Source organism: Zophobas morio, unplaced genomic scaffold, assembly GCF_036711695.1.
Source record: "Zophobas morio isolate AGI-343-1 ecotype UQ-CSIRO unplaced genomic scaffold, CSIRO_AGI_Zmor_V1 ptg001048l, whole genome shotgun sequence".
Lineage (NCBI taxonomy): Eukaryota > Metazoa > Arthropoda > Insecta > Coleoptera > Tenebrionidae > Zophobas > Zophobas morio.
Genome location: NW_026973148.1, coordinates 20,337 through 29,289, shown reverse-complemented (window position 1 = coordinate 29,289; position 8,953 = coordinate 20,337). Strand labels below are relative to the sequence as shown.

Sequence of the window (8,953 nt, the reverse complement as noted above, 5' to 3'; positions counted from 1 at the left end):
CATACATATTTTTTGTATTTCATATCTTTTTTATTTTCTCTAAATACTAATACGTTATAGCACGAATCCTTTAGTTTTGTTATTACACAGCACCAATGCTGAATTCAAATGTTCAAACACGCCATGCCACACTCTGCTGCCATTCTCAACTATTGCAGAGACCTACTCAACTGCGACAATGGATTATTGATATCCAAGTTACCCTAACTTGCTACTGTTTACAGGATCTTTTTTTTCACAAATGAAAAAATTGGAACTGGAGTTTCCTTTCCATGATAAATTGCAAAAAACAGCTTTTGGGATACAATTATTAATGTGTAGTTTACACGAGGGTGTTAAGAGCAGACTAGAAGAGATAAAGTATTATATGTATAAAAAAAAATTTTGGGCGGAAATTTTAACTACTGTTATGTTGTTTAAGCATAAATTGTGCACAATCTTCAAAGAGAAACTAATCTATACAACAATATGCCAACAGACTTAATTCCCTGGGTTAACAAATACAAGAGGAATGTACTATTCCTGATTAAACACCCCACATACCTACATTAATACCTATTCACAAACCTATTGCTCATATATTAAAGTGGGGGCGAATTTAAATATAAAAAAATATTCTTGGAGCAACATTTTAGTAACAACCATGAACCCTTAAATTACAACTGCGTTCTTAATTTCCTTCTACAGGCAGAAATAAGAAAAACAAATACAAGCGAACCACCATAATACTAAATTGCTAAGGTCAAAGTTAAAAATTTGCATACCTTTAAATAAAACAACCTAGTTTTAAAAAAAATTTGTTACAAATGCATATGCAAAGGATGTTGGAAAATCATGAAAGAAGACAATGCCCCTTCTTTAACACTAAATGCGCCTTTTGTAATAAACTTGGTCATATCGAAAAGTTATGTTTCATGAAAGAAAAAGATTACAATTTGGTTATCTACTTCGCAGCCTATCCACATATCGTTAAGAACAAGAAATTACTTAATAATATAATAGAAGAATATGTAACAATAAATACGATAAACGAGAAATGCTTCTCAGACTGACCTATGAAAATTTTTTGATAAAGGTAAGTCAGTTTACAACCCCTATTTCAGACGTAACTTACTTCAGTGGAAAAATACGGGTATACCGTTAAATCTTGAAATAAAAAAGTGAATAAGACACCTGTTGCCCATGGCTTAAAAAAAAATGGAATAAACTAAACTCGATTAACACATACAATACAAAGGCAGTAAATACTTTACAATCTGAAGAAGGTAAAAAAATACCTGAAGAACCCTACAACTATGAACACATAGGTTATAAATATTTGAAAAACTACTGATAACTGTGAAATATGCACAAAATGTAAAATGAAAAAAAAAAAGAAAGTAAATTAAATAAGCTAAACACATCACCTTCGTAAACCTGGCCAACTACTCTATGCTGATACTTTACAATGGGACACAACTTCTTTTGTTGGATTTCGATATATAGTCATAGGCACTGTTGCAAAACCTAAACATGTCGTTGCCTTATTCTCTAATAGCAAAGAAGATATTTAATATAAACTTTTGGACCGCTAAAATATCTGAAAAAAAGAAGCAACACAAGCTTATATATTCATAGCCCTTTTACTTGATCTATTAATTTAAAAAGCTCAATGCACACTTTAGTGGTTCTTGACTTCAGCATTAAAGCTGTAATACATTAAATATTATGGGCCCTAACCATGTAAAGAAATTTTGAAACATAATTACTTTGAAGGTCTACAAAGACTAATTTTTTTTTAGAAAAATTATAGCTTAAAAAACATTTATTAAAGTGGATGCTCGATTATCTTTATTATATTTTGTTACAACACGGCTCTCTCTACACACTAATTACAGCTAAAGCACTTTTATTCAACGTATTTTATCTAGTACGCTTTAAATTAATAAATGCACTCCCACTCCTTTACATAGATATTAAAATATTTAAAATTGCTACTTCGAGATTAGTCCCTTATGTATAATATAACAATAACCTCTACTCTAATTTTAACAAAATAACAAGGAAAACGTCAAGTTTTTTTTGGCAGCAAAGATTTTGATATTCACATGTGTATACGCCGGTTATGGTCTATATCGCAGGTTTTAAAGCAGGGAGATGATAGGCAAAGCAAAAGTACTGCTTCCAAGCTCTATAATGTTTATAACCAAAAAATTCTTTAATATTAATTTATTACGATTTAAAAATCTTAACCGCATTAAACTAAAGGCCTAGAAATTATAAGCAGCTCTACATGGTTGTTTCCGTAATATGCTGTGTACCTATAAATATAAGATTTAAAATGAGTAACTAACGGTAGGGCTATTTAGTGGTTCTGTTATTCATCCCAAATATTTTAAAATATATATAAAGCCTTCAGTTCTAGTTAAGCTTTATAAAGAGTTCCATATTAATCACTAAAAGGATATTTGATGGTAAAAAATAAAGATGTAATATCAATAAAATATCGTGTGCCTGAAAAAATAAAGTAGTCAAGCCACACAAAAAAATCTATTAATTAGCTTGGTGGTATACAGCCCGAACTCCCGTTTTTCTGTCGCTTATACAGTCTAACGCTAGATGCTTATATAGGCTTTTGAGGTTTGACTTGGCAAAGCTTTAAAGGAAATAAAGTTTTTACTGGACATTTGAAAAGTCAATAGTTAATTTTTCATTTGGTGGTAATCTTAATTATCTAAGGATGACAAACTTTTCTGGCGTATTGTGTAAATAGGAAACTTTAAGTGCACCTCCTTTCATTTATTTTTATTAAAAGTACGAAGGATGTCATTTTCTTTTTAAAGAGTGTTTCTTTCTACAGATCAAATTCTTTAATATAAACCCAAGATTACTGCCTTAATGATATAGGTATGTCCGAATAATTGGCATCGAAAACATTGATAGTTATTTAAGGGTTTCATTGAAAAGGAAATATAACCAATGTATTTGACTTAGAATAGTACTTCCGTTCTAGTATAATTTTACTTTAGTATTAAGAGGGGCAAAAGGTTTCTCTTTTTAATAACTTTAGTGGGATGGAAGCCTTGATTTTCTAATTCTCTTAAACTTCCTCTACATTAATTTTAAGAAAAATACGCGAAAAGATCTTAAGTTCTTTTTTAAAGGGGAGGCGATAAATGTAATACTCAAAGTTTCCAGAAGCTAAAAGAGAAGTCGAACGTCTGCAGTCTAGTTTACTAAGCTTATAGATTCTAATTCCATGCTTCTAGTTCTTTGCTTTAGAGATTTTGATGGGTTTATCTTAATTAAAAAGGAAAGTTTGCTCCAGCCTTCCCTGGTGCGTATGGTAACAAGGGGTATCTTAACTTTAATTGTATTATCAAATATTATTAGTTACTATTACTAGTACCATTATTATTAGAAGCAACGTTATTATCACCATCATTATTGATATTATTGTTATCGCTAAATAGTTTTACTTTTTCCGGGTTCATTAATATCTATATTAAAACATCTATATTATTAGTACTATCCTTGTTAATACACCCAGTATTGCTATTATTATAATTACATTGGTTATGAGATCTTAAGTTAGTTTCCTTACTAATTCTACTATTTGTACAAATTTTTTTACTAAAATTTGGGGTCATTATTCTTATTAGACTTAGCAATATTAAAAGTATTGGTCTATGACGATATCCAACATTTCGCTATCTTCTAATATATCTCTTTCATACGTTTCCGAGGTTTCCGAAATTGAAGAACGGTATATTGGTTAAAATTGGTAGTAGCTATGTTATTATTTACCTCAACAGTTTCCTTCCGTCTTTTGATAAATTTTTCATAACTATTTCTTTTCATACTTCTGTACTTCTGTTTTTAAAACTTCTAGCTCCTTCTTAAGTTCTTTGGTTGGGCCAACAAAGTGATGATAAGTTCTTAGTTCGCTGCAAGTAGAAATGAGTCCCACGGGAGGAAAGAAAATAAGAGAAAAAAAATGAAATAATAAAAATGAATAAAGAAAAATAGTATTAAAACTAAATTAATGTAATAATAATAAAATTAATGGTAATTATAATAAAATAGATAAATAAAAAATAATTAAAATATGATTAAAGAAATGCATTGCTGAGGAAGTTAAACGTTTTCTAAGAGTTTACCGAGGTCAGCGCTACTTTCTACTAACACGCCTTCACAAACAGAGGGTCAGGTTTGTAAATTAATGTAAATTAATTATAAAAAAAAAAACGAACAAAATAATCTATGTAAAACAAAGTAGTTAAAGGGCAATAAAAATTATTCCTTTTCGATTTGAACAACTTTTGTTTTTTATTTATAAATGCAAGTTCCTGGTGCTCTTTCAGTCAAAAAACATCGAATACTCAAGCTCTCAATCAGGAGTGATCGCAGACATGTTACATAATAGCTTTCAATCGAAAAGTTGTCATTATTTTCTTGATATTTAACAAACAAAGACTAGCGTTAACGCTCGTCACGTTGGCGGCGATAAAGAGCCCCGTATCATGGCTCGTAAGTTCACTCACCAGCGGGTGATTAGTACGCCTAGCTAGCTCGTAGTTAAAGGAACGACTTATAAACATAAAATAATAACAAACTGTGTATACATAAATATTGCCTAATTATGGCGATGTGCGTTTATCATTAGGAAGGGGATCTGTATTATAAAAATATTAAAGACCTTAGGATATTTAATATTTATAATATTAGGCAAAAGACCTTATATAGAAGTCAGTGGGACCGCTACACCCTGCTGAACCGCGTTAGGGATCAACTAAAAATGCCGTAAAAACTTTTTATAGTTTTATTATGAGAATTAACACGTTAAGACAACTTTTATATTAATTTTCGTTTATTTCTTCCTTTTTTTTAAATTTTAATAGTTACAAGCATTAATTTCTATAATAATATTGAGAAATAATAATTAGGCCAGTGGTAATAGCTTAAAGACCTAAATTTTATTACCAAGACTGAAGTATTAGTTGCATATTAAATGGTAACTTACTAATAATTTGTAAGCAGGCAAAAGAACAATTAATAATAAATTTTAACGTCAGTTATAATAAGTTGTAGCGATATTTATAATAACAGCAAATAATAGTGCATTAAACAGTACAGAAGTTTTGAGGAAAAGATCCCAGTTCATAAGTTTTTACATGCAAATTACCATTTTAGGCATTTTATTATTAATATTGATTATTGCATTGCTTAGCTGTTAGTATATAATGAAGGTTCACGAAAAATAAACTGGCAGTCGTGTTAATTTTTTAGTGCCTTTTCAGTTTTAGTCACATCTGTACCTCTCTCTTCTCTCTCTCTCTCTCTCTATATATATATATATATACATTTGTTTACAATTAATTTTAAAGAACTTAAAGATTTAGATACCGGGTCAGTGAAGGTTTAAAAACCCTAACACAGTATTATACTTATGACGTTAGGAATTTCAATGAAAAAAAATCACCGATGAAGAATGAAAAGGACTATTCTAGAAAATCCAAGGTGCAGGTTTATAAATAAGGCCCTAAAGACGACACCTTTTACTAGTTTAGAGCCTAAGGGCATTGTTTTTTACTAAATAAAGAAATATTCTGTTATAAGGTTAAAATTACAAGTAAACAGCTGTGAAGTAAAATAACCAAGGAAAATATTATGCAGAAATAATTAGTGATAGTAAGATAGAAAAAAGGTTACAGAACAATTTACTAATGAAGGATTTCTGTTAATTCTTTAGCCACAGAAATTGAACTTTTCTAAAGCAGGGATTCTCTAATACTAAACTTTTTTTTTTTCAAATTTTATAAGTGCATTAATTTTTGCTTACCTATTTAATCACTAAAGTAATTAATATTTTTCTACTAACGAGCTACTGTAGTTATGAAACGACAGTTTAATTATTAGTATACTTAGTCCAGCAACCTTTTATTACACGTTCTACGTCAACTAATATGGAGTACATAAAACCTTTAAACTGTGAATGAGCTTACTAAAGGTTTAGTAATAAATTCTATATAGGCTAAGACGAATATTAATATTAATTACCATAATAATACGTTGAGTTGCTTCTACCCAGTTTATAAATCTTAAATTGTTAACTTGATCTACACAATATATTTTATGATAAAAAAAATTTATACTATAAACATTTTAATAATTGTATGATAGTATTAGGTTCAGAAACTATCACAGTTCTTTACATGGGTGTATTAACTAAGAAGAGTTTTTTTTATAACGAATTAAAAAAGTGATCTTAGCTTTCTTTATTTATACAGGGACTATTACTCCAAGGACGTGAAACTAGGAATTTAAAGAAACTAAATTATTGATAATTTTTTTTAACAGAATAATTGAGCTATGACTACTTACCAAAGGTTACCTATAGATACTAGTGATTTGTAAAATTGTAGCCATCAAAAAGAACAGTGGATATAAATAAATCACGATAACGCTTAGTTGGAAATGTTAAATTACCATCAATCATAATTATAAAGTCATTTGGGTGTTATTAATTTGATATTTTATTGTCTTCGCAGTGCTCATAACAGGGACAATAATAATTATTTTTATAATACAAACTTAGTCTAAAAGTACGTTGCGTTACTAACTTCGTTTGCTTAATTCTGTTTTCATAAAGATTAAGGAAGAATAAGGAGAAGAGAACGTAAAAAGGATTCTAAAGCACATCGCGGTGTTGATAGCGCCTACCAAACCATGTATGAAAGTTCCTGTGACAAAAGGCTGTCCAAATGCGTCTCTACCCGGTCGTAAACAGCGTTGGGCGAGTTTGAAAGAATTCTTCAACTTGCGGAATATCCAGGCCTTTATGAAGAGAGTCGCTCACAACGCACCTAATCATTTACCTTAGAAATTTAATTAGGTACTTGCAGTGCTGCCACAGTTGTTGCCACATTGAATGCCCAAGCAGGTGAAGTGTATTGCCATGATGAATCGTACGTACAGCATGTATAAGCGTAAGTTTTTGGGTAAGGACATCATAATTTTCGCATTTAGTAGCGGGTGGAGTGCTTTTTTTGCTGCTTTGGCTTTGGCCACAACTTATATGCCGTTTGTTCACCATGCTAGTTTATTGTCGATCACGACACGGTTTTAATACCTGGAGCTAATATATTTTAAAGGATCTCTTATCTCGTGTTAAACAGGTAAAAAGTTAACTGGGCCCATCACCAAGTGTCAAGCCAACTTTGAACCATATTTGTATGATAGTCACTAAGCTCTGGCAAGTGTGCACGTTTAACATCCAACTCCAACTAAATGGAACGGCTCGGCGTCTGCAAGAATCTTTACAAAAATTAAGAGGTCATTTATAAATAGGTCAGGGAAATGGGTACACCTAGTAAAACATCAAGAGAGTCTTTATAATGAGTTGCAAAGTTAGCAAAAATGAGGTCAATATCCTTATTTTTAAGCATATATATACTAAAAGCATTTGAACGATATAAACAATTAAAATGTCAATTAAATTTCCCATTATTTTAAATAATTAATCATAATCAAAATATATATGTATATAGCTTTGATCTTAAAGTTCAGCAATTATCATATTAAGCATTTTTCAAACTGAAACATTGTTTTTTAAAAGCTTGGAATATAATAAGCCCTACAACTTGTGGCTAAATCTTGGGGTTAGGTTCAAACGTAAACTTGAAAGTTAAATACATCCAAAATAAAGTAATGCTTATTTTTCCCGTTTGTAGACTTTAAGAAAATGTATTTAGGTTAAGCACATCTATTAAAAATGTCATTTTTATGAATTCAACTGTTAAATTAAATGTTATCCTTAATAGCTTTTTAGTAAATGCAGGACCACTAACAAACTACTGCGTTTTATTTTACAGCCTGTTTACCTCGTCGATTAGGCGGTTTGCTGTCTTTCAATAAAATTCCCTATTGTAGTTTTCAACCTAATAAGTTTGAAGAATTTACTTTCCTAACTATTTTTATTGAAGTATATATAACACTGAGTGCATATACAGCTCGTGATTTACACAAAGCCCCGATGTTGCACGATCTTTTATTTGCTCTTGTTGGTCTTCCTGGAGATGTTTTTTTACACGATGACCAGCTTGATAAATTTTTTGTTGCTAAAGATCTAGAGAACAGCTTGCTTCAGCCGCCAGAGGTTGCTCTATTAAATAGGATAGTTGAGGTTAGTATTGTTTAAGTATTTCTTATAATGTTGACATTTGGAGATCTTGCTTGATAGTGATATTTATAAAAATATACTAGTTGGGTTGGGTCTACTATAAAATTACTATTCTCATTGAAGAATGTAACTCTTTTTTTATTTGTTATATCTTATTTTTTCTAAACGACTGTTCTCTGTTAGCCAATTTACAAGAAGATCACTTAACGAAAGCCTTTTTTAAAGGCTTGGATCAAGAGTTAGAAGACTACAGAGGTAGAATACTCGAGTTGGAGTCTCGTTTATGTAATCCCAATTTTTCACTATCACCTTTAGCTGTAGAAGCCCATCTTTCTGAGGTTATCTTTTTTTAATTTTACTTAAACTCAAACAATATTATATCAATTGTGAGATTTCTAACCTTTTTTAAATTTTATTTATAAAACAGTTTTATCTTATTTTACCGAAATTTTATAAAACTGCTCAAGAAGTAATGAGCTTGTCTAAGCAGAAAAAGTATTTTTTTTAATTCGATTTAATATCAAGCTTTGACTTGTTAAAAATTAAGTTGTATTCTGCAAGCTTTGGAACCCACCGTCTTCTTGGGAGTTCCTTATTTACAAAATTCGTTTAAACGGTAAAAGTATATTCACTTGTTTTTTTTTTTTTTGAAAAAGTGAAATTACTATAAAAAGGATTCAGCAAGCCTGTCACGAAGTGTTATACAAACTATTTATTACGTGGATCATCTGTGGGATAGATTCTAAAGATCCACAATTTTTTAATTTTTTTATACAGAAAAATAAAAGTTTA

General features: G+C 30.2%; 1 long non-coding RNA gene across 1 annotated transcript; it reads left to right on the top strand.

The window, feature by feature from the left end:
* The first annotated feature begins 8,586 nt into the window (after positions 1-8,586).
* LOC135122263 (uncharacterized) lies at positions 8,587-8,913 on the top strand. The gene is made up of 3 exons (XR_010279310.1): positions 8,587-8,656; positions 8,709-8,777; positions 8,836-8,913. It is a non-coding gene; the product is annotated as an uncharacterized LOC135122263 (long non-coding RNA).
* The last annotated feature ends 40 nt before the right edge of the window (positions 8,914-8,953 follow it).